We start from the raw sequence: 23,924 nt of genomic DNA on the forward strand, positions 1-23,924 counted from the left end.
CCTAGCTTATCGTTTTCCAGGCCTTGTCTCAAAAATATAACTGATTCTAGAGACTTGAGAGTTTGACTCCTCTACAATTCTCTTTGGATTGCACAAATGCCTAAGTTTCCTACAAGCAGACACTGAAGGTAACTGCACCAATAGTTGTGAAATGGGTACTCAAAAACAGTGCTACTGAAATAGCAAAGTAAAGAGTAAGCATGAAAATAGTACAAGACAAATCAAAACACTGGTTAATTTTGTACACACTGTACTGTGGGCACTTAGTTCGAAGTTATCTCACTGGTTCCGGTTATCAGTAGTTTAATTCTCTAGTGTAGACAGCACTGAGACTATAACCAGTCACTGCTCAAAGCCCAATTTGAAAGGAAAAAAATCTGGATGTCAGCACAATAAAGGAAATGAGACCCAAGAGGGTGGCAGTGGGAGAAAAATTAAAATGGATAACATGGATGAGGATGAAAGAAAAGACAGACAGATCCAAAGACAATTAGGGAACGAGTGAGCTACTTCATTTCAGCACAAGAATGACAGCCTCCCCGCCCCCTCACATCCAAGACAGACATATAAAACATATCCATTAATTTTCAGGAACCCACCCCAGATGCCTGGGGCGGGGGGTGTATGAAACCAAAAACAAATGAAATTCCTGCACAGGATGTGTCCCGAAAGTGTTGGTTGTTCTAATATTACTTTAAAGGACCTTTGACAGTAAAGCAAAATGAAAGTTAACAGTTATGTAAAATGAAAATTTAAGTTTCCTGTTTGCTTTGCCTCCCTCATAATTAACACCACAGCCACATTCAAGAAGATTTGGCTAAGGCATTGGACAATTTGCTATCCCTATGGAGAATGTCTTGCTCCCAGATTAAACCAAGGATTAAATTAGAACAGAATGATTCAAAGAAAGTGGATTTGAGGTTTAATATTAAAAAAAACTCAATGGAACAACCCACTGTTTAAGAGTCAGCTATAAGAGAAATAAAGATCAGACTACTGCCAAACAAAGCTGGAATAAAGCTTAAAAGTCAAGTTTAAACAAAGAAGTGTATTGGTATCAACCAGTATAAATATTTATATTATGAATGTACATATACATGCAAGTTTCAAAAGAAATTCACTCAAGCTACTAGTCTGTTTCAATCTGACAATCCCAAGGACCTCTTGAAACGTTCATCTGCATAATAACCTTTCATAATCATATATCTGATCCAAAGAACAGGAACTTCTTTTTTTTGTAAATTATTGCAGAATAATTATTCACGCACCTTGGCTACTAGAACACTAAAGACATGTATACAGGGGCACTTTTAATGGTGGTGCAGCCCCTTTATAGCTATTACACACTGCAATTTACCACATCAAAGTTATATACAAATATCTATTTATCCACACAACCCTGAAAAGTGGGCAAGCAGTTTCCTATATGTAAAATGGGATCAATGCAAGTCATTTTGAGAAGGAATTCTTAATGCTACAAACCCAGAGACATAATGGGGATTAGAACTCTGGAATTCCAGTCCTGTGTTCTTTTGTCTTTACACCATACTATTGTTATATTCCTACAATTTTAAGGCAGACATTTCTGCCACCACTTACACACCTCCCAGTATTATGCTAGACCATTTGCTCCTTATCTGCATCAATACCACTCTTTTCAGGAAAGAGCTAACTGAAATACTTATCAGATCCACAGTGTTTTGTTCTACAATCTACTTGGTTATTAAGGGATCTAGTTTCTCATAGAATCATATAGGCACAGGGCTGGAAGGGACCCCGACAAGTCACCAAGTGCAGCCCACTGCACTGAAGCAGGACCAAGTAAAACTAGACCATCCCTGACTTGTGTTTGTCCAACCTGTTTTTAAAACCCTCCAATGATGGGGATTCCACAAGCCCCCATGGAAGACTATTCCAGAAATTACCTACCTTTATAGCTAGAAAAATTTTCCTAATGTTTCATCTAAATCTCCCTTGCTGCAGATTAGGGCTGTTACTTTTGTCCTAACTTCAGTGGACATGGAAAACATTTGATCACCATCCCCTTTATAACAGTACTTAACATAGTAAGGCTGTTATCTGGTCTCCCCTCAGTCTGCTTTTCTCGAAACTAAACATGTCCAGTTTTTTTAACTTTTCCATATATGTCAGGTTTTCTAAATCTTTCATCATTTTTGTTATTCTCCTCTGGACTCTCTCCAATTTGTCCACATCTTTCCTAAAGTGTGGTGCCCAGAACTGGACAGTTCTCCAGCTGAGGTCCCAACAGTGCCAAGTAGCACAGGACAGTTACCTCCCATGTCTTACAGTTGACACTCCTGTTAAAACACCCCAGAATATTAGCCTCTTTTGCAAATGCATCAAACTGTCTACTCATATTCAGTTTGTGATCCACAACCCACACATCCTTTTCAGCATTACTGCCACCTAGCCAGTTATTCCCCATTTTGTAGTAGCACATTTGATTTTTCCTTCTTAAGTGAAGGAAAGTTCACCGGTCTTTATTAAATTTCATCTTATTTAATGCAGACCAATTCACTTATTTGTCAAGGCCCTTTTTAATTCTAATCCTGTCCTCTAAAGGGCTTGCAAAGTGCTCCCAGGTTGGAGCCATCTGCAAGTTTTATAAGCATACTTTCTACTTCATTATCAGGTCATGAATGAAAATAGTGACTAGTACTGGACCCAGGGCTGACTCCCGTGGGACCCCCTTAGATATGCCCTCCCAGTTTGATAGTGAAGCACTGATAACTACTCAGAGTATGGTCTTTAAAATAGCTGGGCAGACCCTTATCGTAATTTCATCTAGAGCATATTACTTTAGTTTGATTAGGAGAATGTCATGTGGGACTGTGTCAAAAGCCTTAATAAAAATCAAGATATATTAGGTCCACTGCTTCCCCACATCCACTAGACCAGTAACCCTGTCAAAGAAAGAAATCATCATCTTCAGTATCCTGATGAAAATACTTTAAGAAACATCAAGTTCGGTCTCAGTTCATTACTTTGGCTCAAGTAGGAGTTAAAAAAAAGTTTCCCTTCCTGTATCACAGTAACCATTCTACCTCAAATTCTTACACTTAGCAGTGTCAGGCCTACTTGTTACTTGGATAAGAGGCCAAGAAGAGACCAAGACTAAGAAAAAAAAATCTCAATGTGTTAAAGGACACTGCACGTATTGCACCAAGTAGGTGTCACTTTCTCCTTGGAGTACTGAGGCTATATTAATAATCTTTCAGATCAAATAAAATCCTAAACCATAATCACTCATGTCATTAGTAGATCACAAACCACTATTCACAGGCGGAAGTAACAGAGGGTCCTGTGCCACCTTTAAGACTAACAGAAGTATTGGGAGCATAAGCTTTCGTGGGTAAGAACCTCACTTCTTCAGATGCAAGTCACAGGAGGGAATTTTCTAGTCAGATTTCAAGGTGGCTACTCATGATTTACGTGCTAAAAATGAATCCTGTAATTTCAGTTAAAGAAGTTATACTTAACTTCTCTCCTCAAGTTTGTGTACTGCTGCCATGTTCAATTTCTATGTGTATAGTCTACTCTAACACACGCTTGAATGCTTCTGGATCAAAGGTGCTATATAAATATAAGCTATTATTAAGGAGTTACAACTCCCTTTTTATACCCTATTAGTATCTGGCTGATCAATTTATAGTCCAACTGATAACACATTTATCATTACTGGCTGTCAACTAAAACCCTATTTTGCATGTTTTAAGAGTTCTACAGCTCATTACAAGCAGCACTGAATGGATAAAGAAAATAAGTCCTATTGTGTATCAACTCTATAACCCACTATCCCCTCCCCCCCCCAATAATAATCAAATAAAGTTAACACTACCAACAAGGAAGAAGTCTCCTTCAGTTTTTAGAGACTAACCAAAAGTGATCCTGTTAAGTATTATCAGTAGTGAAAGGGCAGACTTTATTACGCAATTCAATACATAACTGAACTAAGAGATTCCAAAAATTGTCCAAAGGCAAAGTTATCAGTACTATCTGCAGTCTTGATCCTGTAAAAACTTACATAGTGGTTAAGCACACATGTAAGTCTTTACAGGATCAGTCCCATGAGAAGAAAAAAAATGAATAAATGAACATGGAAAGGAACTCTTCCACTGACTTTAACTATGTTTGAAGAGACTAGAGGAACAAACCATCTCCAGCTGAACTTAACTCATGCATTTTTGCTAGTCTCTAACAGTCTTAACTCACTATTTGATTAGTTTTACATGAAAATAACCCCAATTGTGAAAATGTTTTACTTGACATATCTGAATAAAAAGTTTCTACAATATGAAATACCATGGTTATAAATAGCACGTTCATTGTGTAATCTACATTCCTGCCAAATTTAAAGAATAGCACAATATTCCTCTCATTGTAATCATAACATTTATCACTGTTGTTCCTCTGAACCCCAGTGATGCAAGGACTTACACATATAAGCAACTTTAAGCATGCAAGTAGCCACAACAACTTAGCACGTACTTAAATTTTTGCAGGATCAAGGGGCAGAAAAATGAAACCTTGAACTAAAAGATTGTGTTGGTATTTTCAGAATCTGTAACAAGCATACATTTAGCTTCAGTTAACAAAAATTAGTTTACTGGATAAACCTGGAATGTGAATGGAATAAAGTTTTTGAACAAAAAGTTAATGAATTGAAGATGGAGAACAGAAAGAAATGAAAACTCTTAACTGTTAACCAGTATTACAGTCCATAAATGGTTAAGAAAATTCATATTTACAACTATTTACTAATTAAACTCTGAATGCTCCATAAAAGTGTTTATTCTCAGAAAAATGAGAAGCAGTGATAGTGTATGGTTCCTTATTTATTGTGCCTCAACTTATCACATTTGCTCAGTTTACAAGTAAACCATTTTCCCTTAGGGTTTGAAAAAAAATCAACATGTCCAGGATGAGTAAATATTCTGACCGGAAAAGTCAAGCTGGGGAACTGATTGTTCCTTGCTTCCCTACATTCCTTCCAAGAAGGACAATTCCAGACAAGCCCAAGTGTTGCTATTTTTTGTTTGGGAGGTGGGGGGGAGAAGAGAAGAGAGCAATAACTTCAGAGCTAGACAGTGGAGAATATACATGCACTCAGGAAGACGGTGGTAGCAAAACAGCCCAACAAAGATGAGCGTGGGGCAAAACTGTTTAAAAGTATTTTGTGGAAAATGATTTATTGAACTCTGAGGAGAAGGAAAGAAGTGATTTATTTAGGGAGTGAAAATATTCCCTTGTCAGTTTAATATTGAAGTATATGCATTGCTTTGGGTGGGCATGGCATCACTAATACACATCAGGGAATTCCTTCAAGGTTTTGGGGGATTAGAAGGGGGATGTGATCAGAGGCCCAATGCTGTATTAAACTCTGACTAAGGGTATGTCTACACTACTCATGTTACAGCGCTGTGACATGGGCAGTGTAGACATGCTTTATCGCCGGAGGAGAGCTCTCCCGGCGATTAAAAAAAAAATAATAATAATAATAATCCCAAATGAGCGATGGTAGCTTTATTGCCAGGAGCCACTGTCTATACTGAAGCTTTTCAGTACTAAAACTTTTGTCGCTCAGGGGGGTGTTTTTTCACACCCCTGAACGACAAAAGTTTTAGCACGGAAAGTGGCACTGTAGACTCACTATGTTAGACCACTAGTCTGATCTCCTGGATATCACAGGCTACCAACCACTCAGCAACCCTTCGCCCCACTAAACCCAATAACTGAAGTATTACAGCCCACAGAAGACTGTTATGTGCCATAAGAAGCAAAAAAGGTGGGATCAAGGCACACAAATGCCTGAGGCCCCTGCAATGGCAAGGAAACGATTAAATAAGATATACACAGATAATCCTGGCAAATAAGCTGCATTCACACACTGCAGAGGAAGGCAAAACCCCCTCAAAGTCACTGCCAAGCCTGACATGGGGAAAAATTCCTTCCCAACCCCACATACAGCAATCAGTTAGACCAGGCCTGCACAACTCGTAAAGCAGCAAGGGCCATATTATTCCAAAGAAAACAGCTGAGGGCTGAAACCCCCCAGCCCCACGGAAACACCCCCCCCTCCCCGCAGCGGAAACAACTCCTCCCCCAAGCGCTCCCCCCACCCGCCCAGCCGAAACAGCGGTATTGAACCTCCGTAATATGTTATAGTGGGCCCCTAAGGTAGTATAATTAAGGTAAAAGAAAAATGTCTTTTTGTTAGAAGTAGAATAAGATCTTCCCCCCACTTTGTAATTAACTGCCCTGTTGAATGAATGAGGTGTGAATGAGGAAGGTGTGAAAGGCAGGCACCTCCAGACAGTGGCAACCCTTGGAGAGAGGATGGGAGCCAGACCAAGGACAATCAAACTTGTAAAGTGGGCTGACTAGAGAAGAGCAGACATACTGATGGCCTCGGGGGTTAGAAGCAAGCACCTTCCTTTGGGAACACCCTCTTTGCAGCATTGGGATAACCCCCAGCCAAGAGAAAAGCAGCAAAAAGGACCAATTTTTATGATAGGCAATATCAGTAGAACAGGTCAGCCACCAACTGGCCGCTTGCCTCCTCACCTCCCCCCAACCCCCCGGAAGTATAAAGTCCCCCTGCCACTGCCCTGCCACTTGGCTCACCATCCCCCCTACTCATCCCGCACCGCCCGCTCGCCTCCTCAGTCCCCCCGCCCCCACTAGCTCGCCTGCGCGCCGGTGGCCTCTTACCTTCTGCTGCTGCCCCCGCCCCCTGCCACTGGCTCACCCTCACTCCCCAGCCTGCCACTGGCCTCTTCACCACCCTGCCCACCCGCCAGCCAGCCGTTGGCTTGCCCCACCCCACCACTTGCCTATTCACTCCCCGCGGGCTGCACAGTGCCCATGCGGCCCGCGGGCCGTATGTTGTGCAGGCCTGAGTTAGACCCTGAGTGCATGAGCAAGAGCCAGCCAACCAAGCACCTGAGAGAATGCACACAGAAAAAGTGCAGTTTTTCAAAAAGCAAGATACCAACTTTCATGGACTACATTAAGTTTTCATGAAATGTAATGACATTTAATAGCCTATACCAACAAAACAATACTTAAGATGCTACACTTGGACAATTTAGCTTGCTGGAACTTTCAACTTTGTAATCTTTCAAAAGAAAGGATAGTTTGTGAATAAACTGTCTACAGAAACAGCTCCTCAAGGACAAGCAGAGTAACCAGGAGCCTGCCTGTAGTGAAATAAATTAAACCTTTAAGAAGTGGGCTTGAAAAGGAAAATAATAAAGTCAAGGACTCAACAATGGGAGCGGGTTCTCCATTCTAAGAGCATTGTTTTCTCTGGAACTTTTTTCTGGGCAAGGTCAGAATAAGGAGAAATGTGCATTCCTTTCCCCCTTAAGTTTGTAGTTTTTCCTACCTGCTTCTGCTTGACTAAGGCTATGTCTTCACTACAAAAAAAAAAAAAAATATGCTAACCATGTAAAAAGGCACCTATCTCAACGTAAAATCCTAGAGGAGACAAAAGGCACAAATAGTTTTGACCTAGCTGAGGTCAATTCCAGCTGGGGAGTACATGATTGACTTCAACTCCCCACAATGATGTAAAAACTATCTGTGCCTTGTCTCCTCTAAGATTTTATATAAAAATAGCTATCTTGATGTAAAAAAGAACCAAATACTGTGGGGGGTTTTTTTTGGTTGTTGTGATGTTACAACTTATGTCATCTTCACAAAACATGTCCTACAAACTACCATATCACAGAGTACTGGGGGAGGAGGGGAAAGAAAAGGACTCAGAAGAGGAAGAACTGGACAGTCTTTCAAGAAAATAGTACTTTAAAAAACAAATAAAAGTTGGGTCCCCTTTCCCCTAGGCTTATGAGTTTTCCCTTCTCCCTCCTTTCTCAGGCAGGCTCAGCCTGAGAGTGCACAAGAGCAGGCCACTGTTCCACCAGTCTCATGTACCCATTGCTACCTTGGTGAAGTCAATTCCTTAATTATTTATATTACAATAAATAGTGCCTACAAGCCCCAAATTGAAATGGTTCATAACCACACTCGCACTTCAAAGCGCTGCTTCGGGAACGCTTTGGAGTTTCGAGTGTAGCCATGCCCTTGACCACCAATGATTTTTACTACCAAGTTACTTAGGTCTGCTCTGAGCTTGGTTAGACAACACAGTGGTCATGCAACAGAACATGTTAAGAAAGTGACCAATAATATTGCAGCTTACATTAATAAGCCTCTCTAACAACCATAGGGTTTTGAGAAGAAAGGTGTGAATTAGTTTCTAAAAGGCTACCAAAACTCATTTAGCTTCAGATACCTCTCTCTGTCCTTTGATTGTGTTTCTGGGGATGGAAAGAAAGACTAAAATAACATAGTAAGGGTTATTTTTACATTATTGTAGGATTTAAAGTTGAGAGAAATTGTTTGAAGGAGACAGACAGCTACATCTGTTTCAGAAGAAAGAATCCAAGGCAAGGTGAAAAAGCAAAAATGTGGGATTATAGAGAAAACAAGAAGGAAGCTATGTTAGGCCATGAAAGCTTCATATATAGTTTAGAACAAACATGATGCATTTTACTGTGAAGCGCTCAATTTTTTCACTTTATGAGTGACTACCAAGTGTGTGCAAATAAATTCCATTCTAACTGGGGGGAGGAAGACACCTATGGCTGATATGCAGCTGCAATACAATAATCTAATACAGGTATGTAATTTTATGAATACAGAATGTTATCTAGTCTGTGAGGTAAAGTTATTGTATAGTTAACTGGGTTACCAGTTTCTTGTGTCAATGTATTTGTCTAGCTCAGTAGCTCCCAATCTTTGTTTCCCCGTCTTCAACTGCTGAGAAGTGAATGGACGGAATATCAAGATCACTTAACACAGTTTAACAGGGAGCTGCTGGAATAACAAGCAAGAAAGCAACATAATGAAGCTAGATAAGCAATCTCTCAACAAACAGTTGGGAGGGGGGATAGTTCCACAACAATTGCCTATTTCCAGGCTCTACCCCAGGGGTTCTCAAACTAGGGTTCGGGACCCCTCAGGGTCACAAAGTTATTACGGGGGGGGGGTCACGAGCTGTCAGCCTCCACCCCAAACCCCACTTTGCGGCCAGCATTTATAATAGAGTTAAATATATTAAAAAGTGTTTTTAATTTATAAAGGGGGGGAATGTCACACTCAGAGGCTTGCTATGTGAAAGGGGTCACCAGTACAAAAGTTTGAGAACCACTGCATCTAGCTAAAGTTACACAGCTGTTTTGCCAAGGCTGGGAACAGAAGAGATCAAAAAATCACTAAGTGGGTACCACCGCTGCCACTGCTTCTGAGGAGTGGAACTATAGGTACAGAAAATAACTCTGGCCTGCTGAGGTAATCATGGTTTGTACTTTGGACTGACACCTAAGGCCAACTCTGTGTGGTAAAGATCATGTGATTCTATGCAGAGAGAAGTGAAGGTGAGATCTGACACCAGGAGAACTTGAAGAGATCAAGAAAGGTCAGAGATGCAGATAGCCCAGTAACTATGACAGCACATTCTTCCCAGATTTAAGTGTAATGATGTCACAAGTCACCATTATGCAATCACTCAATGAACAGAAAAGGCCATTTTATAAAAGAAAAAAAAATGAAATATGCCAACATCATTCTCTGCCTGGTATTTAGTGGTGGAGGGGGGCACGCGGGAGACCCAGGCCCTTCTTCAATGAGATTACAATCTAAGTGCCTCAGTCAGCACACATCTGCTATCGAACACAGTGCTGCATTGAAGTCGAGGAACTTCTGATAGCAATACACTTGACAGTAAACACTTGCACAATCAGGCCCTAAACAGTACGCATCATTCAGCAATGATGGATAATACAGGAGTGTTATAGGATAACTTTATTAAAACTTTATTAAACTATTTTAGATGTTCGCAAAACTATCAGTGGTTCTTGACCTTAGCTTCTTGAATAGTAAGCTTCCCGGCTCTTTGAGCTCTGGTCAAGTGAAAAATTCTCTAAAAATTTCCCACAATGTAACAATTAGTTGAAAAATACATAATTGAAAACCCTGAGATGTCTTGTCTTGCCACCTTCCTTCACAAACCCCCCAAAAAAACATCTACAACTCTATAATGTCTCAAGCATGCTTCAGGAAATAAATCTCTAGTACAGCATTGTTGCTCTTTTATAGTTCACTTACACCTCCCCATGTCTTTTCCAAATTTACTCATATTGATGTAAAATGATTCTATAGACATCAATAACCACCTTGCTAAGATCTGCAGATACTGGGACCTCGTGTTGAAGAATAAGATATTCTAAAATATAAGCTTTTGCCACCATCCGTGCCTGTGATTAATGCATTGTGGCAGTTGGACTTACCACTACACTAAAAAAATAGTTAAAGGTAGATGGAGGGAAATATGTATGATCTCACTTAGTATGGAATTACACCAGTTTCATACCATACGCTGCCGAAGAGGAATATAGAAAGAGTCTCCAGTTAGGAAAACACTTTCAATACTTGTCAATTTCACTTTTAGAAGAGTCAATTACATTCTTAAATTCAGAATTACAGTGGCTTAAAGGATCTGGCTTCCTGTTTTGGTTTAATATGTAACATTCATCCATATGGTAAAAGCGGTCCTACATACTGCTAGTAATTCAAGTAAATGCCTTGGTTGAGACTTTCAAAGTAGTTTAGTGGTTTTAGACACATCTTGTATTAAACTTTAATGGCATATCTGACAAATCCCTAGGATGCTTTAAAAATCTCATTCTTCACTGTATGTTGAGGGAGGTGTAGAATACAGACATCTACTCATAAAATGAATTCTGATTCTTCATGATCTTGTTATGCAATATGTTGATGTTTAGGTAGGTTTCTCTTGAGTTAAAGAATGTGCAGAAACTACTAGCTAGTAACAGTGCAATAAGAAACAGGATTACCACAGAGCCATAACCAGAGATCTTTTAAATCATACATAAAAGCAAGTTGAATGATTGACATTTTTCTTCTAAGTACACGCTGCATGTCTATGCCAACTACTTAAAAGAAAGAGATGAAGATGAGAAAATAAGTCAACTTAGAAATCTTCTGTAAAAGTCAGGTTTTCACATGCAATATAGTAGTTGGTTTAAAACCACCCACAGTGACATAATGAAAATATAAGAACATTTCAAAGAATAAAGATGAATCCTTTACATACAGTATGAAAAAAATTGAGCCGATCATAGTATTTTATTGCTATTTTCATCTGAAAGTTTACTTCTTCTCAGGTCTTCTAAAGCACCAACACAACTATAGGGTCAGCAAGACATAAAATAAGCCTCCATGTTAATCATTTTTCAGATAACATCCTTTGGACACATCGACATTAGGATATTTTGGCCATGGTCTAAGATTGTTACATACAAAATACCTTCCTGCCCATACTATCAAGCAGAGTCAGTTTCGTCTTCCTAATAAGTTTGTGAGTAAAACCAAAAGCACAACTTTAATGGCAAAGATAAGCTGTTCTGTTTTGCTCTTCAAAATCTTAATCATATTTGGCAAAACAAGTTGGAATTTAATGAAGTTATCTGTAATGCATTAAAATATTTTAAACCAAGCTTGACAGACATTGCATCAGCAAGATTTTTATCAATCTCAAGATGGCAAGAAGGGTTTGGCAGCTATTACTGGGGGGAAGGTACCGAATTAAGATGAATGATGGAAGGGTAATATTCACACACCCTTATGAACAGCTAAAACAGAAGAGCTGTAGGAGTTCAAGTGGACGTGAACTAAAACCGCCTATTACCTCAAGAGTTCATTTAATCATTTGTGAAGCTCTGTGCTAAAATGAAGAATCACACTCTATTATGGTTTGCTGTTTGTACCAAGATCCACTGATAAAAATGTTAATAAAGGGTAAATCAGTTTATAAGTTTCCCACTTTTCACCTCCTCCTGTTAACCTACCTGTACAATAGGTGTTTTACAAGTTCTTTCCCTTTCACTCTTGTTTTACAATATGGTTATATTAATGAGTAATTTATATTAAATCTTCATAGAATGTCAGGGTTGGAAGGGACCTCAGGAGGTTATCTAGTCCAACCCCCTGCTCAAAGCAGGACCAATCCCCAGACAGATTTTTGCCCCAGTTCCCTAAATGGCCCCCTGAAGGATTGAACTCAACCCTGGGTTTAGCAGGCCAATGCTCAAACCACTGAGCTATCCCTCAATCAATTCTATATGCATCCAAAGAAGTGGGCTGTAGTCCACGAAAGCTTATGCTCTAATAAATTTGTTAGTCTCCAAGGTGCCTCAATCTTGATGCACATTGTTCTGCTCTATGTTTTTCCATCAACACGATACTTTGTCTTTTAGGCACAATAACCTTGACAGCTTCTTGAATTTTATATTTCATTGTCTCCCAACCCCAATATGCAAGAAGTGGTCCTCCAATGGCACCCACCTGCTCTATTTGTACTTGAAAAAGAGATGAAAATTGAGAGGATTCTCTGGGCAAATACCTAGGTCAGACCAGTTCCCTATGCAACACTACTGAGAAAGATCAATGACTTCCATTCTGGGCTAGGATTCATCTGTACAACTAAAAACAAACAAAAAAAAATCATGTTGTGAAGTGTACAGGGTATACAAAATTACTTATAGGACACCTACAACAGTACCAAGCAACCATGAACTGAATTTATTCAACTGCAAGAAAAGTTAGTTGCTAGCTTTATAGAGCAAGGTCCAATTCCAACATAAATGACAGTTTTAATTGATAAATTATATGGGTAAACATTTTGAATTCACATTCCATTGAAACAGTTACAATATAAGTCCAACATTCAAGTTAGTTTTACTTCTGCAATGAAATTGCAGCTGCATATCAACAGGACTAAGGAGGAGAGGGGACCTGAACACACATAGTACACTTGCAGGCTTTTCATATAAAAAAAAATTATAGCAGTTTTGAAGTGTGGTTGATACGTAATGCATAGCTATTTACCTGCTACTATTAGAACATTTTAATGGTTCCACAGATATTACTAAAGAACCTTGTGAGGTTAAAGGAATAACTGAATATTGCAATACCTCCGTTGTATGAAGTATAGCGGACATAGATACACATTCCAAAATGATCTTCTAATTTGGACCTCACCTCTACTCAATTTACATTTTGTAATAGAGATGCAAATGGTAGAATATTTATACAGCCAGTATAACACATCATACCTAATTCCAACACAAGAAATATAATTCCACTTAATTATCTTTCAAAACCTATACAAATGCAAATATACCAGTCTGTTTCTCTTCTAGAAACTACCAGAAGCTTCCAAAGCAAAGCAGGCTATCCAAAACTACAAAAGCTAAAATGTTACCTTGGAGCACAACTCAGATATTAATGGAAGTTAGGCCTATCAATAAGTTACTGCAATGATTCCACACAAATCTGCAGTGTATGTTATCCAAGTCAGTGAAATAATTTTAGTTTTACCTATGTTAACTTCATTTTAGACAATACACCAGCAGCATTATACTGTAAATTTAAGCTTTGAAAATGAAATGTTTACCACTAAAGTCACAAAACATGTAGCAAGAGGCCTAGGAAGCACTAAAAAGTGACTATTAAAACTCATCTAGAAAAAAATTCAGCTCTACTCCAGGTCACTTTAGAATGGGGAAAATATGCACAAGAAATTGCCATCAAACAATATTATTTTGGCATCTAGTTTAGAAATTCATCATCATTTATACACTGACTTGAGGACATTCTTCTGGAAGCCAGAAGGGGGTACTGTGGATAACTGAGGCCTGAGGGTGTGGGACTGAATGTTCGCCCAGTGCTAGGACTCCATCCAGAGTCCAGGAGCAAGTAGGAAGGAAACATGCTTTCTTGTTGCAGTTCAGCACAGCACACTGAAGTTCACAATTCTTTTCAGATTTCTGGCATACCCAGCATCATGTTTCTTTTATAAAGGAAACATCCTTCAGCCATGATGTGGTCATCACAAGGGCAAATAGGTTTGTACAACAAACCTGGCATTGCAAAAGAGGATTCAGCAAGCCTCCATTCCAGTTCTGGATCCTATGGTATGAAAGCTCCTCAAGATATTGATACTGTATTGGAGAAGGTACAGCCAAAAATTCCAAAAGCCTACATTATGGTATTTATCTACCCAACACCCATTCTGACCTAAGTGATCTAGTTCTTTTTCAAGTGACTGTATTGGGTTGATACCTTTATAATGAGCCACATTCTAAAGAAAGAGAAAAGAAACTGCTCTAGAGCATTCTGCAAGTGCAACACAGAGTATTTCATCTCTGCCAACATTTTGGTGCATCAGTTTTTCTCCCCACCCCCACCACCTCCCTAAAGAGAAAAAGACACGCACATTCCAATCAAGCCTCTCTCAGCAGGGCTCACCCCATTCACCTCCCTCCCCCTCCGCCCCAGACCTTGCCAGGCTCCCTCTGATTTTAGGTTTCATTTTGTTGTAAACAGCAAAGCGAAAGGAGAAAGCTTCCAAAGCAAGGATCCTTACCCTTGAAATCCCGCCATGCGCGCAAGAAGGAGGGTGAATTGCTTTTCCTCCTTTTGGGGGGGGGGGGGATGGGGAAGGAGATTAGGGATAGGGAACGAGACAGAAAAGCACGTACGGATGAAACATTAAGAAACGGAGAGAAACAGAGGAGAGCAGCCTGGTGGAAGAGCAGGGCGAGCGTCAGCCATGTTGTGTGTGTGTTGGTCCAGTATTTACAAACCTGCAGCTGCAGCAGCGCTTGGAGTCTGGGAGAGAGGGGAAGGAAGGGAGGGAGGGGGAAGGGCGAGGGGGCGGGAGGGAGAGAGGTACCGAGAGAGGGAGGAGGGGAGCGCGGCGGCAGCAGCAGACAAAGGAAGCCAGCAGAGCCCGAGCCAGGCGCGCTCACACACACGCGCGCACACGGAGTGTCTCAGATAGCGACAGCGCCGTGTGTCGCTCCGGTGCAGGGAGCCGGGCGCAGTCCCACCGCAACAGCTGTGCCCCCAACCCCCGCGTACCCCAGTCGGGCACCAGCCCCCGTGCGACGCACCCCCTCGCCCGGCCACATGGGGGGGGGAGGAGAGACACACACGCTGCAGCACAACTGGGAAGGGGGCTTGACTCAGGGGCTTTGCCAGCGAGGGGGGGCCTTCCCCCCCGTGGGGGGCCCCCCGCTTGCAGTCTGGCAGCGGGGGAGGAGGGTGCAGCCCGAGGGGGCGGTATTAAGGACGGCGGCGAGAGGACCCCTCCCCCGGATCCCAAGGGGCGGGGCAGGAGCGGTCACACCGGGGCCTCCCCCCGCACACCCCAGGATGGAGCTGGGCCCCGAGGCTGAGTCACAACAGCGACGGCCGGGAGGGGGCCCTGGGGCGGGGCCAGCTACGAGTGAATAACTCATGGCAGCCCCGGGGGAGGGGGAGGCTGGGAGCGGCGGCTCCGGCTCCCCCCACAGCGACTCCCTCCGGCTCGGCCTGGTACTGGGCCAGGCCAAGGGCGGCGCGACAGGCTCCCCCTCGGCTCTCGCTCTCACCTGCTGGCCGGACGGGGCCCGGGGGTGCCAGGCGGACGGCCTGGGGGTGCCAGAGCGGCAGCTGACGGAGCCCCCCTGCCTCGCCAGGCCGCTCAGCTCCGCCGCGGGGACAGCTGCGCCCCTTCTCTTGTGTGCCCCCCTCCTCTGCCGCCGCTGCCTGCTGCTCTCCTCTGCCACATTTGGAGCCGCCGCTCCCCGCCTTGCCTTTGCTGCCAGGGTAGAGGCCTCCTCACCTTCCTGCCAAATAGTGAGCCACCCGCATCCAGCCGTTCAAAATACAGCCCCGCCCTCCTCCACCACCACCTCCCCAGCGCGCAGGCGCACTCAGCCTGCCTAACTGCGACAGGAGCGCAGGAAGCTCCCCTCCCCATCTCTCCATGCCCGCTTGCTGCCTGCGCTGGGCAGCAGTGCGCCTGCGCGGATTGAGCCTGCCTCATCCCCCGGTGGCTGCGGTCAGGACCCCCTCGATGCGCGGACCCCTCTGCACGCTAGAGACGGGACCGCGGGGCGGGCCAGTGCTACGTCTGCCCACCACGCACCTACTGCGGGGTCTCCTCGGTGTTACCCGGCCCTGCCTGCCCCTAGCGGCCTTTCGAAGGAGGTGGCACGTGTCAGGCCTGATGCCCCCACCTTTGATGGCAATGGGAATTTCGCCTCTGAGCCAACGCAGCAAGGATGCTAAAGCTTCCTCATGTATCCCATTGATTAACGGGTGGTGATGCTAATTCTCTGCAGAACTGTATGAAACGTTGGGGAAATCCGAAACGTCCACCAGTGTGTAGGGGCACTCCACCTGTAGGGCTAGATCTTGTTCCTAACTGAAATCAAGGGCAGAATCTCTAGTAATTTCTGTGGAAATAAGCCAGAAACAATATATATATAATGGAAAAATCAGTTGCCGAATTAGAGAAATACAACCCTACTATAAAAAAGCAAGAATTCCCCCGTTCCCCTTCCTTAACAGGACAATGTTTCAGCATCCCTGTTCATTCATCTCTAGAACACAGGGTGACTATTAAGATGTGTGCAAGACTGGCTGCCTTTCAACCAAAATGAGCTGCCATGTAATGTTCACATCATAAGAGTAAAATTAATTCAGTGTTGTAAAATATTACTATTTCATTATACAAATACACTTGCTCCTTCTCAAGACCTATGAAAGCAACTGCTTCATTTCTGATTAAAGAACTTCTCTACACACATACTTTTGAAGTATATTGATGTTGGCCAGTTATTTCTAGTTCCCAAGTCTGTTTTCACTCCTTCATTCTAATACAGCTACATATATCGCATTCCAATACAGTCACTGATGTAGTAATATCCCAAAAGTACTGGATGCAAGAAGCCAGGAATTATTATTGTGAATATCAAAATCTAAGTTTAAAACTTTTTCATATTCATTATTGCATTGAAATGATGAATTTTACATAGAAATTGCCCGACTGGGGAAATTGGGAGAGCAGAAATGTAAGTCTACTCCCAGCCAAAAATCTTTATTTTTATTTTGAATTTTATTTATTATGAAGGTTCTGAATACATTGACACTTAAAATAACAGCAGAATGTTTAAAAAGAAAATCTAAACGCTAGAAGCTCAGGAAATTTGCAGGTAAGTTTTCCTTATATTTCTCAAAAAGAACAGGAGTACTTGTGGCACCTTAGAGACTAACAAATTTATTTGAGCATAAGCTTTCGTGGGCTACAGCCCACTTCATCGGATGCATAGAATGGAACATATAGTAAGGAGATATATATACAGATACAGAGAACATGAAAAGGTGGGAGTTGTCCTACCAACTCTAAGAGGCTAATTAATTAAGAAAAAACTTTTGTAGTGATAATCAAGATAGCCCATTACAGACAGTTGTGGATACAGACTAACGTGGCTGCTACTCTGAAACCTTATCTTTCTGTTCATCTTCCACAAAGAGGTTGAAGACCACCAAATATGTCCTATTCATGTCATTCTATTGAACCCTGTATTAGGCTATTAAAGTCATATTCAGGGAATCAAAGTAGTACGGATCCCGGACTGCAAGAGTCAGCTAACAAGGGATCCTAGGTTTCAAACTCAGAGGTTGAGAACTGAATGAAGGGGTGTTGAACAGTCACATTGAGTTTGGTGTGTCTCTGCATGAGCACCTGAAGAGAAGCTCTTGGGACATGGAAGTGGTTTCTTCCCTGGAATCCCTGCAAAAGGTAGTTGTCTACATGCAGTTTGTTCCTACTACTGTCCAAAGAAACGGGGCTTGTGTAAATTTTTAATTGTGTAATAAATTAACTATGAAATTTCTGACTCCACATCACCAATTTCAGCTCCAAGTGGGAAACTTCCCTGTGAGAGCCTTGAATTTTACCTATGACTCAGCCAGGAGGCAACACCTCTTGTGGAAAGTGACATATAATCCAATGGATAGGACCATTGTTTTACATTTCACTAGACTCACAGGGAAAAGTGTCGCCTATTGAATCATTAGCATCACTTCCTGCAGCACTTCCGAGTTCCCTGAAAATCACTCCAAACATTAGTATGACCCGTCTATTTAATTTATGAGATCTGCACAAAGTAGACAGCAAAAGGCACGATAAAAGTTTTCAAGAGGACAAAATTCAAGAAAATTTATTATGACAGAAAAATTACTCAGCATAAAACAGTGTGAAAACATAATCCTCATACAGCCAGAAATGAAAACAAAGATTTTAGATGAAACTGTATATAAATAAGAACACATTATCACCTAATCATAGTTAATTTTCTCTTGCTAATTCATCCAAGGATATAACATCAAGACCTTTTCACAGCCTTACAAATGCAAGCAATACATGGAGAACATCAGCTGATCAAACATACTCTTCTCTGCCAAACAACCATTGCTCTAATAATGAAACTGGGTGAATTGGTGAGGCCGTAATCTGTGAACCAGCACTGTGACAGGATCTCAGGGGTACAACCTGGAATTGTGGGACCACTGTGCCCCCTTAATTCTCCAGCCTGGGCTGTCTCTCACAATGCTTTGCCAGTGACAAGCAGCAAACCCTTCCAGGCACTATCACTCAGCCACCAACATGCAGCAGCACACCCAGCTACATTGCATGAATGCTCTCCAAGCCACCCATGAACTATACGCAGGGAAACACCAGCAAGTCTCCCAAGCCCCCATCCTTCCACCGAGAAATATACCGTCTATCACTGCTCAAGACCTTCTCTTGAACACTGCAAACTTATTAATTAGTTTGCCACTTCATCAAAGGAAAGTGGATATGTACCAGCCTTTGTAACCTTATCAGATTCCCCAAGTACTTCAGACAAACTTACTGGTAAGGATAAACCATTAAAATAAGTTTATTAACTACAGAAAGGTAGATTTTAAATGATTATAAATGGTAGGCATAAAGATCGGAGATAGTAACCAAAGAAAATAAAAAGTAAGTACACAGTCTTAATCCTAAACCTTATTAGACTTACCAGTGTTTGGATCATGCAGTTTTTCTCACTGCACTGGATGTTGCAGGCAGGTTACAGTCCTTAATGCACAGGCTGACTTTTCTTCTCAGCCTGGGACCAGTCTCCTCAGCTCAAGTCTTTGTCTTCCCACTGTTCTTGTTGCCTTCAGCGTAGGTGAGGGAGGAGAAGTAATCTCATGATGCCACTGTCCCTTTTTTTAATATCCTCAGTCCTGGAAAGTACTGGTCCAGACATGTTCTGTTGGCCTTGCTGAGTCACAGAGTTGAGCAAGCCCCATTGTGTGATGCTTGTGCAACTCTCCTACAAAATTATAAATCTCTTGTTTACAACTTCCCTGATGATTAATGGTCATTTAACGCCCGCCTGGGTGTGGGTTGTTGGGATGGTGCCAAATTGGTGTGGCCAGGCTGAATGAATGGTGAGAGCATAACTTGACATGACTTAAACATGGCTGAATGGCTGCAGAGGATCCTGGGAGCAGGTTCCTTTTAAGCAGAAGCAAATTTGATAAAGGATGGCAAAGACTGTGTGTACAATCAATGTTGAACCTATTAGTCAGCAAATATGGGCCCATACGAAAATAAATATCACGTGTATAAAGTTCCAGCATGGAGCACAGGTCGACCTGGTTATAGTGACCTTACAGCAGGAATGTCACAGAGAGAGTGAATGACTGATGAGTGAGTAAACATGGGTGATCTTCGTTCGGTACCACTACCACCCAGCCCCTTCTAAAATACTAATCAGGTAAAAATTAGTAACCATACGTCCACTGGGCATGCTTTTAAAACATGTGTCTCCTTTGGGGAAAAAGAGTATAAGAATCAAGCAAAGTAAATTACTGTGGTTGGGATTCCTTAATTAACTCTTGAAGAAGCAACATTGCTAGACAGAGTAGCCAAACCTCTGCTCTGTGGGCTCAAGTAGGACTGTGAAACAGAGGGCTCTCAAGGCAACGAGGGCCCTGCCTGGAGGAAATCTGAGACAGACCAGAGGGCTGAGAAGAACAGACCAGGAGAAAAGAAGCCGTATATAAAATTGGTAACCATCTTCTCTGTTTGTCAAGCAGGAACTGCGTGAGGCTAGAGCAGGGCCTGTTTGTGTATGTTTGTGAAAGAGAGACTTGTTAAGAGGAATGTATAGCTCTTAATGTATAGCTCTTAATGTCTAACATAGGAGTTATGTGCTTAATATAACCCTTTACTGCTTGTGTAATTCCTTCTCCATAAACTGCTGTGTATTGAAGATAATTACTGTGGACCTTTTTCACTGATATGAAAGTAATCTGCTCCACCGGGAGCAAGTAAAGATCCATTTCAGGGGTAGTAGCACCTCCTATTGTCAACATGGGTCATTCCCTCTGTTGTCACTGAAGAACTAGCAGTGGGCAACTCCCAAACTCACAGCATATTTCAATAACAACCACACAACAACATCTGATAACTTCATACACACTAATGATATACATATTTTGACAGAACAATTGGTTTCAGCATATCATGACCTTTCATATGATATATTACAAGGCATGCTTTGTATGAAATATCACAACCATATTTGAACAATGAATATAAGGGGTTACAGGATACTACTCTGAGGTAAGGAAATCAAAGGGGTAGCCGTGTTAGTCTGGATCTGTAAAAAGCGAGCAAGAGTCCTGTGGCACCTTATAGACTAACAGACATTACTTTGAGGTATAGGGTGTCACAGCCTCATTTTGCCTTATCTGAACTTTTGCAAGCTTGTGTTTGACAGAGATAGTATGGCAAAATGATTTAGTTGGTGTTGACACAGTAACACAAGTATCAAGGCACAAAAGAAGCTCTGTCACATCTCAGGGGAGTGAAGGAGAGCATGGACTAGGGGTCAAATTTACTGAAGTTTGAGGTTAGAACCCAAACTTAATCTAACCAATAACCTTTAACAAGTCATCTTCTAAACTAGGTTCGACGGGGACAGGTGAGCAAAGCCCACAGGTAAGTGGGGAACATGGAGACCTGGGAGAGGGTCGGAAACGAGAGGGAGTGTGGGCTATATTGGCAGAGAGAAAGGAGGGTCAGGACAAAACTGGGAGGAAAGATCAAACCAGTATCTTAGATGCCTATGTACAAATGCGAGAAGTATGGGGAATAAGCAGGAAGAACTGGAAGTGCTAATAAATAAATACAACTATGACATAGTTGGCATCACTGAAACTTGGTGGGATAATACACATGATTGGAATGTTGGTGTGGATGGGTACAGCTTGCTCAGGAAGGATAGACAGGGGAAAAAGGGAGGAGGTGTTGCCTTATATATTAAAAATGTACACACTTGGACTGAGGTAGAGATGGACATAGGAGACGGAAGTGTTGAGAGTCTCTGGGTTAGGCTAAAAGGGGTAAAAAACAAGGGAGATGTCATGCTAGGAGTCTACTACAGGCCACCTAACCAGGTGGAAGAGGTGGATGAGGCTTTTTTTAAGCAACTAACAAAATCATCCAAAGCCCAAGATTTGGTGGTGATGGGGGACTTCAACTATCCGGATATATGTTGGGAAAATAACACAGCGGGGCACAGACTATCCAACAAATTCTTGGACTGCATTGCAGACAACTTTTTATTTCAGAAGGTTGAAAAAGCTACTAGGGGGGAAGCTGTTCTAGACTTGATTTTAATAAATAGGGAGGAACTTGTTGAGAATTTGAAAGTAGAAGGCAGCCTGGGTGAAAGTGATCATGAAATCATAGAGCTTGCAATTCTAAGGAAGGGTAGAAGGGAGAACAGCAAAATAGAGACAATGGATTTCAGGAAGGCAGATTTTGGTAAGCTCAGAGAGCTGATAGGTAAGGTCCCATGGGAATCAAGACTGAGGGGAAAAACAACTGAGGAGAGTTGGCAGTTTTTCAAAGGGACACTATTAAGGGCCCAAAAGCAAGCTATTCCGCTGGTTAGGAAAGATAGAAAATGTGGCAAAAGACCACCTTGGCTTAACCACGAGATCTTGCCTGATCTAAAAAATAAAAAGGAGTCATATAAAAAATGGAAACTAGGACAGATTACAAAGGATGAATATAGGCAAACAACACAGGAATGCAGGGGCAAGATTAGAAAGGCAAAGGCACAAAATGAGCTCAAACTAGCTACAGGAATAAAGGGAAACAAGAAGACTTTTTATCAATACATTAGAAGCAAGAGGAAGACCAAAGACAGGGTAGGCCCACTGCTTAGTGAAGAGGGAGAAACAGTATCAGGAAACTTGGAAATGGCAGAGATGCTTAATGACTTCTTTGTTTCGGTCTTCACTGAGAAGTCTGAAGGAATGCCTAACATAGTGAATGCTAATGGGAAGTGGGTAGGTTTAGCAGAAAAATTAAAAAAGAACAAGTTAAAAATCACTTAGAAAAGTTAGATGCCTGCAAGTCACCAGGGCCTGATGAAATGCATCCTAGAATACTCAAGGAGCTGTATCCCTAAAAAGGGAAATAAAAACAACACAGGAAACTTCAGACCAGTTAGTTTAACTTCTGTGCCAGGGAAGATAATGGAGCAAGTAATTAAGGAAATCATCTGCAAACACTTGGAAGGTGGTAAGGTGATAGGGAACAGCCAGCATGGATTTGTGAAGAACAAATCATGTCAAACCAATCTGATAGCTTTCTTTGATAGGATAACGAGCCTTGTGGATAAGGGTGAAGCTGTGGATGTGGTATACCTAGACTTTAGTAAGGTATTTGATATGGTCTCGCATGATATTCTTATTGATAAACTAGGCAAATACAATTTAGATGGGGCTACTATAAGGTGGGTGCATAACTGGCTGGATAACCGTACTCAGAGAGTTGTTATTAATGGTTCCCAGTCCTGCTGGAAAGGCATAACGAGTGGGGTACCGCAGGGGTCTGTTTTGGGACCGGCTCTGTACAATATCTTCATCAACGACTTAGATATTGGCATAGAAAGTACGCTTATTAAGTTTGCGGATGATACCAAACTGGGAGGGATTGCAACTGCTTTGGAAGACAGGGTCATAATTCAAAATGATCTGGACAAATTGGAGAAATGGTCTGAGTTAAACAGGATGAAGTTTAACAAAGACAAATGCAAAGTGCTCCACTTAGGAAGAAAAAATCAGTTTCACACATACAGAATGGGAAGAGACTGTCTAGGAAGGAGTACGGCAGAAAGGGATCTAGGGGTTATAGTGGACCACAAGCTAAATATGAGTCAACAGTGTGATGCTGTTGCAAAAAAAGCAAACATGATTCTGGGATGTATTAACAGGTGTGTTGTGAGCAAGACACGAGAAGTCATTCTTCCACTCTACTCTGCTCTGGTTAGGCCTCAGCTGGAGTATTGTGTGGAGTAATCTGGGCACCGCATTTTTAAAAAGATGTGGAGAAATTGGAAAGGGTCCAGAGAAGAGCAACAAGAATGATTAACGGTCTTGAGAACATGACCTATGAAGGAAGGCTGAAAGAATTGGGTTTGTTTAGTTTGGAAAAGAGAAGACTGAGAGGGGACATGATAGCAGTTTTCAGGTATTTAAAAGGGTGTCATAAGGAGGAGGGAGAAAACTTGTTCACCTTAGCCTCTAAGGATAGAACAAGAAGCAATGGGTTTAAACTGCAGCAAGGGAGGTCTAGGTTGGACATTAGGAAAAAGTTCCTAACTGTCCGGGTGGTTAAACACTGTAATAAATTGCCTAGGGAGGTTGTGGAATCTCCATCTCTGGAGATATTTAAGAGTAGGTTAGATAAATGTCTATCAGGGATGGTCTAGACAGTATTTGGTCCTGCCATGTGGGCAGGGGACTGGACTCGATGACCTCTCGAGGTCCCTTCCAGTCCTAGAATCTATGAATCTATGAATCATTAGCCAGACAAATATATATCCAAGTCCCTTTTAGTGTTTGAGGTACATACAGGGTTTGGATAG

The 23,924-nt window shown here is 41.9% G+C and overlaps 1 protein-coding gene across 3 annotated transcripts in view; it reads right to left on the minus strand.

The window, feature by feature from the left end:
* Positions 1–15,797, minus strand: part of SPIN1 (spindlin 1) — a 110,840-nt gene extending 95,043 nt beyond the window's left edge. For 2 of the 3 annotated variants that reach the window (XM_034773237.1, XM_034773239.1), the window contains exon 1: positions 14,534–14,773. The gene's annotated coding sequence lies outside the window, so the exon portion shown is untranslated. Of the gene's footprint in view, positions 1–14,533; positions 14,774–15,542 lie in introns of those variants that run through there. The other variant, XM_034773238.1, reaches the window with a different exon arrangement.
* Positions 15,798–23,924: the final 8,127 nt, after the last annotated feature.

Source organism: Trachemys scripta, chromosome 6 (genome assembly GCF_013100865.1).
Source record: "Trachemys scripta elegans isolate TJP31775 chromosome 6, CAS_Tse_1.0, whole genome shotgun sequence".
In the NCBI taxonomy this organism is placed as follows: domain Eukaryota; kingdom Metazoa; phylum Chordata; order Testudines; family Emydidae; genus Trachemys; species Trachemys scripta.